The 8,856-nt window shown below is 44.0% G+C and overlaps 1 long non-coding RNA gene across 1 annotated transcript; it reads right to left on the bottom strand.

Moving 5' to 3' along the window:
• Positions 1-1,821: 1,821 nt before the first annotated feature.
• LOC143773545 (uncharacterized) lies at positions 1,822-2,454 on the bottom strand. The gene is made up of 3 exons (XR_013215224.1): positions 2,264-2,454; positions 2,104-2,173; positions 1,822-2,021 (listed from the first exon to the last, which is right to left on the bottom strand). It is a non-coding gene; the product is annotated as an uncharacterized LOC143773545 (long non-coding RNA).
• Between the last annotated feature and the right edge of the window lie 6,402 nt (positions 2,455-8,856).

Raw genomic sequence — 8,856 nt, 5'->3', positions numbered from 1 at the left:
GTGTTCGTAGATCGTGCAACCATGCCAGAGTCCTTAGTGCTCGTAGAGCGTGCAGCCATGCCAGAGTCCATAGTGCTCGTAGAGCGTGCAGCCATGCCAGAGTCCATAGTGCTCGTAGAGCGTGCAGCCATGCCAGAGTCCATAGTGCTCGTAGAGCGTGCAGCCATGCCAGAGTCTATACCGCTTGAAGAGCGGAAGGCCATGCCAGGGTACTGCTGTCTCGTGGTGGTGGAGGTACGGAAGGCCATGCCAGGGTCCTGCTGCATCGTGGTGGTGGCGGTACGGAAGGGCATGCCAGGGTCCTGCTGCATCGTGGTGGTGGCGGTACGGAAGGGCATGCCAGGGTCCTGCTGTCTCGTGGTGGTGGCGGTACGTAAGGCCATGCCAGGGTCCTGCTGCATCGTGGTGGTGGCGGTACTGGAGGCCATGCCAGGGTCCTGCTGCATCGTGGTGGTGGCGGTACGGAAGGCCATGCCAGGTTCCTGCTGCCTCGTGGTGTCAGTGGAGGAGGTCCAAGCAGGAGCAGCGGTTGTCATGGTGGTGGTGGTGGGATGTCCAATTGCACTCGGCATGGTGGTGGTGCTGTAGTGGTCTCCGGCTGTGGAAGGAATTGAGTTGGCCGTGCAGTGGTATGCAGCAGAGGTCGGCATTGAGGTCAATCGTGACAGTGAAGGCACAGGTGGATATGCCGACACTGCTGGAAATTCCGACTGCTGCATAGCCTGCACATAAGCAGCATTGCAGGTCTGCATGACACTCAGCTGGAGATCAGGAGTAAGGTGTTCCGACATGCCCTGCTCAATTTGGTTAAAAAAAATGATGTGCTGGCCTCTGGAGGTCGGCTTTCACTTGGTCAAGGCTTTTGCTGACCTCCTGGATATGTGCATTCAAGAGGCTATGTGAAACATCCATTCGGTCACCCAAAGCCTTGATTGCTTCGTGTAAAACCGAGCTCAAGTGCAAAAACTCGCGCATGAGTGACCTGTCCGAAGCCCTCTGCCGCTGCCGGGAGGAGCGCAAAGAAAAGGGGCAGTGGAAGAGGACTGCGAAAGGGGAAGACCTGATGGACCAGCTCCCTGGTCTCCAGTTAGTGTGGAAGGCCCACTTGCTGCTGCGCTGCTGGATGGCTGGGACGGGTCCGTGGCTGACGGATGAAGAACCGCTCCAGAACCTGGGCCAACAGTAGTGCTGTATGTGCTGTGAAAAAAGGAAAAAGAAAATTAATACCAAATATTAACCAGATGCAAAATCCTGTGGAATATAAAAATACATATTATGGCAATACAATACAACCTAATGCACGTGATACTTACGTTCTCTGGGCAAGGACCGGTCTTAAAAATGCCAGAACTCGATGGTATTTGTATCTTCTGATCCTTGCTCCTGAACCACTGGGAACACGGCTCTCTTGACGCAGGTCCTTGTTGAAGCGGTCCTTCATTGAACGCCAACGTGTTTTGACTTTGGCCACTGTTTAAAAAAAAATTGTGGTCAGAAAAAGGACTTTTGGCCGTGCTCACACAACTGTGTGTGATGACAGAAACTCCTGAGAGTTTCATTCATCACACACAGTCGAGTGAGCACGGCCAAGGTCTCTGCTGCTTCACACTGCAGTGCAATACTTACCAAATGCATTTCGGACCCGTGTCGGGGCGTTGTCCCAGCCATCCCACATCTCTTTAGCCACCTCATTCCATAAGCGCCGGATCGTGACGTTGTTTGAGTGCAGTGGATCCCGGGTGTCCCACAACGGGACTCGCTCCTGGACCAGCGAGATGAGGAGGTCATTCTCAATAAGATCATCTTCCCGTTGGAAAAGAAAGAAAAAAGATGCTGAGAAATGGCATGAATAGGAAAGTCAACATACAAAAGGATTCCAGAAGAAAAAAGTTAAGAAATACGAATGGAAAGAAAGGAAGATTCAAGATAAGTCAGCCTTGTATACGTACCCGCTGCCGTCTTTCCAACGGACCTTGACTCCGCTGCTCCTGCCCTGTCTCTGCCGCAGTAGAAGAAGAGCTCTAAAAAAAAAGAAAAATTCAAATTGTCACATGTGTAGATGTGACAGTGAATACTTACCAATCTGACGAGGCAAGTACTCACCTCACTGACATGCTCGACTTCAGACGGCCCAGGAAGAAACTCCTCATGGGAAGAATCCGAAGAAGACATTCTGATGCATGTAGAAAGAAAGAAATGGCAGAAATTAGGACATGTAGAGAAAGAAAATAGAAAATAAAGGCATTGGCTAGGATATACTCACATTGTTCAGAGGCTTGTTTTCTCCAAGGTGCTGTGGTCTGTCTGCTCTGCTTGGCTGTCTGCTGAGAAGTGACCTGCAACTGTCCACTCCCTCCCTTTATCACCTTGTATGTGGGGGGTGGCTTATCAGTGTCTAGACATGTTTTTCTCTTGTGGAACGCATGCGTTCATGAATGCAACCAAACGCATGTGCTTGTAAACGCATGCGTTCATATAGACAGCAATGCGTTTTTTTGTCGCAATCGACCGCATGCGTTTCTAGGGGGCAAATTGACGCCTCTAAAAATTACTACATGTTGCATTTCCGCGCCAAGCCACAAACGATAAAACGACGCATGCGTCGTCAAACGCGGCAAAACGCGAAAAAGCAAAAACGCATGCGTCCCTAATGTTAAATATAGGAATACAAATCGCATGCAGATACATACGGTACAAACGCTGCGGACACAACCGCAAATGTGAAACCAGCCTTACCGGGGCCAACCATGGGACACCGATGACAGGTTTGGCCTGTCTGTCCACCATAAGAGGGAATTTCTGGTTACAGAAGAAAGTTTCACTTACAAAGAGAGACAGAGACAAGGTCATCTGCATGGAGCGCATTTTTATATATGTCCACACTATCAAGTGACACTGATATTTTCCAGTGGAACCAAAGCCATGTTATGATCACTTTAGGCAACTAATCTTATACCCTGTCCCCTGATAAACCCCTTGAAATAGAGGGGGGAAGAGCTTCGGGTGTATTATACTTTAGTAGTAAGAGCACCCACCTTTCGTCAAAACGCCCACTTCCGGTTTTTGACAGGTGCCCCACCCCTTTTTGACCCCGAGACTAATCCCACCCCACTTCTGGTCTAAACCCCTCCCCTTCACTGCCCACTCTCTGCCCCTTTGTATGTCAATACCTGTTACGTCAGCTCCGACCCTGCCCCTGAAGCAGCCCTGTTCAGCCCATTCTCTACCCATCTTGTTGGCTAATGTGTCAGTCCTTGATAGGTGGACTTTCTGACACTTAAGTCCACCCCACTTCTGGTCTAAACCCCTCCAGTGTGTGTAAGAAAACCTGTCAAGACATGTTTTGTGAGAGAAGGCAGTCTGTAGTGTTCATAATAATGACATAATAAAAAGCAAAGCGTACCACACCGCATTGTTTAAAAATAAATAAAATGCATTTAGTGTAGGTTCACGTAGAGTTATACACAAATCAAGAAATGAAAAAGGTGTAAATAGATCTAAAAATACAATGTTACACAAACAAGTCTATAGGTTACAATACATTAATTTCAAAGCTAATATTTACAAAGTTAACCATGCGCCTGGCGACAATGAGCGAGATTCTCTTTCGGCAGCAAACGCCCTCTAGTGTCTGGAGTTGAGGTATTGAGTACTTGTGATATTTTTTGAAGGGGTTTGATGGCGTGCTCAACACCATTTTTAATTCGTTCAGAGCTGCTCTGGTCTTATGCTGACCGATTGCGTATGAAGGTATGTTTAATTCGGCCATAGCCCTCATAAAAACGTCCCATCCATGTGGAACGTTCTTTTTGGTTAGTCCGTGAGTTTGCAGAATGCTCTGTACAAGGTCCAACAAATGGGTGCCGGGAACGACGGAACCTTTGTAGACACATTCATCTTTCTCAGTCCATGTAGCAATATCTTTGTGTTACAAGAAGCTTCTGAGTAATATAGCGGCATTTTTTTGGAAACGGGGGCTGATGTGTTCTACAAGCTCGGGGGCAGAGGTCCGTATCTCTATTTCAGCCGCTCGTGATGATGATTGTTCACCGTCAGGAGGAAACACAAGATTTAAACGTGTAAGTTCAGAAACTTCGTGGTTAGCATGCTGCAAACTTTTTTGTAGTATTTCGGTGTACCTTTTAATCTTTATATCATCAGGCAAATCAGTACGTCGTAGAATGTCGCCAATTTCATCATTAACCTTTGCAGGGTCGTACAACTTCAGTAGGCGTCGACATGCCGCCCTTTTTTAGTCTTAATCTCATGCGCTGGAACCAAGTACATTTTCTCCACACGTTCCATCATCTACCGGTTATTAACCCCTTCATGACCTTGTGATTTTCCGTTTTTCCATGTTCGTTTTTCATTCCCCTCCTTCCCAGAGCCATAACTTTTTTATTTTTCCGTCAATTTGGCCATGTGAGGGCTTATTTTTTGCGGAACGAGTTGTACTTTTGAACGACATCATTGGTTTTACCATGTCGTGTACTAGAAAACGGGAAAAAAATTCCAAGTGCGGTGAAATTGCCAAAAAAAGTGCAGTCCCACACTTGTTTTTTGTTTGGCTTATTTGCTAGGTTCACTAAATGCTAAAACTGACCTGGCATTATGATTCTCCAGGTCACTACGAGTTCATAGACACCTAAGATGACTAGGTTATTTTTTATCTAAGTGGTGAAAAAAAATTCCAAACTTTGCTAAAAAAAAAAAAATTGCGCCATTTTCCAATACTCGTAGCATCTCCATTTTTCATGATCTGGGGTCAATTGAGGGCTTATTTTTTGCGTGCTGAGCTGGCGTTTTTAATGATACCATTTCGGTGCAGATACGTTCTTTTGATAGCCTGTTATTGCATTTTAATACAATGTCGCTGCGACCAAAAAAAGTAATTCTGGAGTTTCAAATTTTTTTCTCGCTACGCCGTTTAGCGATCAGGTTAATGCTTTTTTTTTATTGATAGATCAGGCAATTCTGAACGCGGCGATACCAAATATGTGTAGGTTTGATTTTTTTTTTTTTATTGATTTAATTTGATTGGGGCGAAAGGGGGGTGATTCAAACTTTTATATTTTTTTTATTTTTTTCACATTTATTTTATTTTTGTTTATTTTTTTACTTTTGCCATGCTTCAATAGCCTCCATGGGAGGCTAGAAGCTGGCACAACACGATCGGCACTGCTACATAGCAGCGACCTGATGTTCGCTGCTATGTAGCAGAAATGCAGTTGTGCTGTGAGCGCAGACCACAGGGTGGCGCTCACAGCTACCGTGAATCAGTAACCATAGAGGTCTCAAGGATCTCTATGGTTACAATGTAGAAGCATCGCCGACCTCCGATCATGTGACGGGGGTCCGCGATACGCTCATTTCCGGCCGCCCGGCCGGAAGCGCCGGTTAAATGCCGCTGTCTGCGTTTGACAGTGGCATTTAACTAGTTAATAGGTGCTGGCAGATCGCGATTCTGCCCGCGCCTATTATGGGCACATGTCAGCTGTTCAAAGCAGCTGACATTTCCCGGCTTTGATGCGGGCTCACCGCCGGAGTCCGCATCAAAGCGGGGCTTCTGACCTCGGACGTACTATCCCGTCCGAGGTCAGAAAGGGGTTAAACTGGTCCTATGAAACCTCCAGGCTGATTCAGTAGATATTGTTTTCTCTGATTGGACACTTTTTTGTCACTCAGATTTCTTATAACTCTATGCAATTTCTGTAATATTTTTCTTTGGCGCTGTTTGAGAGGAAGCCGGCCTTTCAGAATATTGAGAGCTATTTCCGCGATGGCAGTGATGAAATCTCTGAATAAACTTCCTCTCCGACGCAGTTGCTTTCACCAGCTTTTTCAAGAGACCCCAGTTGCGCCTCACTCTGACATGTTGACAGAATGAAGGTTACGGGGATGAATAATCACCGCAGCGTAAAAATTTACTTTTTAGAACGAGTTTTTCTTTTTGAACGTACGCTGCAGGTACAGCTGGTGGAAACAAACCTGTTCTTAAACGATATTCCTCTGTCGTATCACCTCTCAAATCTATGAGCAAGAATCCGTAAGGTTCTCGCGTGGCATCTTCGAAAGCTTCTAAGAAGAAACACTAGTTCCTCGGATACATCTGTCTGGCTAGCATAACAATATATTTTATCGTGGGGGTTATTAAATAGAACCGAAAAAACAGATCAGGCACTCACCCAACGTAGCTGTGATTAATGTCCTTTATTCGCTGAACTCAGCGTTTAGACTTCCATGGATAGGCGGCAGGAGAATGAACAAAAGAGGGTGCGGGGAAACAGGTGAGGACGACGGCCGTTTCGCACGAATGTGCTTCCACGGGTCCAAGTGCAAACAACACACATGTCACTTCCTTTTAAGGGGATGGACAATAACGTGAAAAAAATGTACAAATGTGCTCAAAATAATTAAAAGTACAATTTGCAATAGATAAGCATACAAAGACATATTACGATCGCAACTAAGCGATCAATAGATAATTTATCTAAAAAGTTTATGGCTGCAAGTATATCATGTATTTTTTCTATAAGAACACCGCCATATCAAGCTTGTCATTCAAGCCAATTGGACCCTGAGCGTTGGTGTTTAAAATCCACCTTGCTTCATGTTGAAGTAACATTTTATTCCGGTCACCTCCTTGGGGTGGGGGTTTGACCATTTCCAGACCTGCAAACCGCAGGACTTCGGGATTTGCACCATGTCGGTTTTTTATATGCTCAATTAGCCGCAATGAGCCTTTCCCTGTGGAAATTGATTTGTAATGTTCCCTAAATCTAGTGATCAGGGGGCGGATGGTTTTACCGATATAGAAGAATTGGCATGGACAATAAATTATATATACTACATATTTGCTTCTACATAAAATGAAATCCCGAACCGTGTGTATTGTCGCACCTATACGGAGGGGATTTTGCGTTAGGTGAAAGTGGCAGTAATTACAGTTTCCACATTTGTGGTTTCCCTGCGGCAACGATTTTTCTAACCAATTGAGATTTTCAGGTAGAAGGCGGTTACGGACCAAAAGATCACCAAGATTTTTGGTACGTTTATAAGCGAATTGTGGTTCTAGAGTGGTAATTTTAGAGAGATCTCTATCGCTTTGCAAGACGTGCCAATTTTTTCTTATTGCCGAGTATATTTCTCTGTCCATTTGACTATGAGTAAACGCAAAGGTGAACTTTTGTTGATTTTGTATCCCTTGTTGCGTTTTTTTACGATTTTTTAACAGCGCATTTTGTGACAATTTTTCTACTCTACGTTCAGCATCTATCAATATACTAGCAGGATAGTTTCTTTTTAGGAACCCTGTTTTAAGCTCTGCAATTTGCTCCTTAAAGATTGTATCATTGTTGTTTATCTTTCTATAACGAACCATTTGACTATACGGTATGCTTTTTCTTGTTCTCCACGGGTGTGCACTATTATAATGAAGTAAGTTGTTTGTGGCCGTGGGTTTTTTATGTACCTTAGTCACGAGGTCACCATTGATGACATTGATTTTTACATCTAGAAATTCTAACTGGCTATCGCCATAGGTGGAAGTAAATCGCATATTATCCTTATTTACACGGTTTAGATGTTCTACAAAACCATCAAAAGCATTTTTTGAACCGTCCCAAATAATGAAAATATCATCCGCAAACCTTAAATATAATTTCATATGTTGAAGAAAGGGGTTCGAAATAGATGTAATGTATTCTTCTTCAAAGGCAGCCAGGAACAGGTTCGCAAAAACGCATGCGACAGGCGTGCCCATGGCTGTGCCTGTGCATTGCAAATACCACTTGTCCAGGAATTTAAAGGCGTTATGCGATAAAACAAATTCTAGACTTTCCAAGATAAAAGTGATGAAGTTCATGTCTTTCTCAGTATTAAGTAAAATTTTTTTAATTGCTTCCAGACCATTTTTTTGGGGAATCCGTGTATATAAGTTTACGATGTCTATAGAAGCCAGGGTGAAGCTAGATTGCCAATCAACTGTATTCAGAACTGATAAAAAATCTCCTGAATCTTTCACAAAGGACGGGATTTTTTGTAATAATGGTTTTAATAGCCAATCCAAAAATTGTGAGAGAGGCTCGGTGAGAGATTCTTTCCCCGAGATTATAGGGCGTCCTGGAGGATGTGTAGCACTCTTGTGAATCTTGGGAATACTGTACCAGTGTGGAGTTTTAGGATATTCAGGCAGCAACTTTTCTGCTCTGGCCTTTGATACAGTGCCCTGTATTACAAATTTATTCAATAATGCACGTAATTTTTCTCTAAATTTTGTCGTGGGGTTATTATCTAATGGTACATAAGTTGTTTTGTCATTAAGCTGGGACAAAGCCTCCATAACATAATAGTTTTTATCCAATATAATGATGTTGCCCCCTTTATCCGCTTTTCTGATAACCACGTCTTTCCATTGTTGCATTTCCTGCAACGCTTTTTCCTCATTCTGCGTCAGATTTTTATGAGGCGTACGATACACGAGTGCTTCCACATCCTTCAGGACTAAATCATGAAATAAATCTATAGAATTCCCCGGGGAGATGGCTGGCATATACTTGGACTGGACTCCTCCTCTAAAGGGTTCAGGTGTTACTTCAAACACATCTTTCTCTCTGGCAATTTCGACATCGCCAGCTTCATTACATAGATTTGCCAATAATGCTGTATCATCTATTTCACTGTTATCGGTGGGTGGAAAAGCCATGAAACCTAAATTTCCTATGGTGGCCGGGTGCTCTGTTGTTAATTCGCGTCTCGTCTGTGTTTTCGTTTTATTGCTAGCAAAGTGTTTATGCAGATGAATTTTTCTTATACTTTTAAACAGGTCTATTTTAAAGTTGGTCAAATTGAATTGTT

Source organism: Ranitomeya variabilis, chromosome 5, assembly GCF_051348905.1.
Source record: "Ranitomeya variabilis isolate aRanVar5 chromosome 5, aRanVar5.hap1, whole genome shotgun sequence".
Taxonomy (NCBI): domain Eukaryota; kingdom Metazoa; phylum Chordata; class Amphibia; order Anura; family Dendrobatidae; genus Ranitomeya; species Ranitomeya variabilis.
This window is presented reverse-complemented; position numbering and strand designations above follow the sequence as displayed.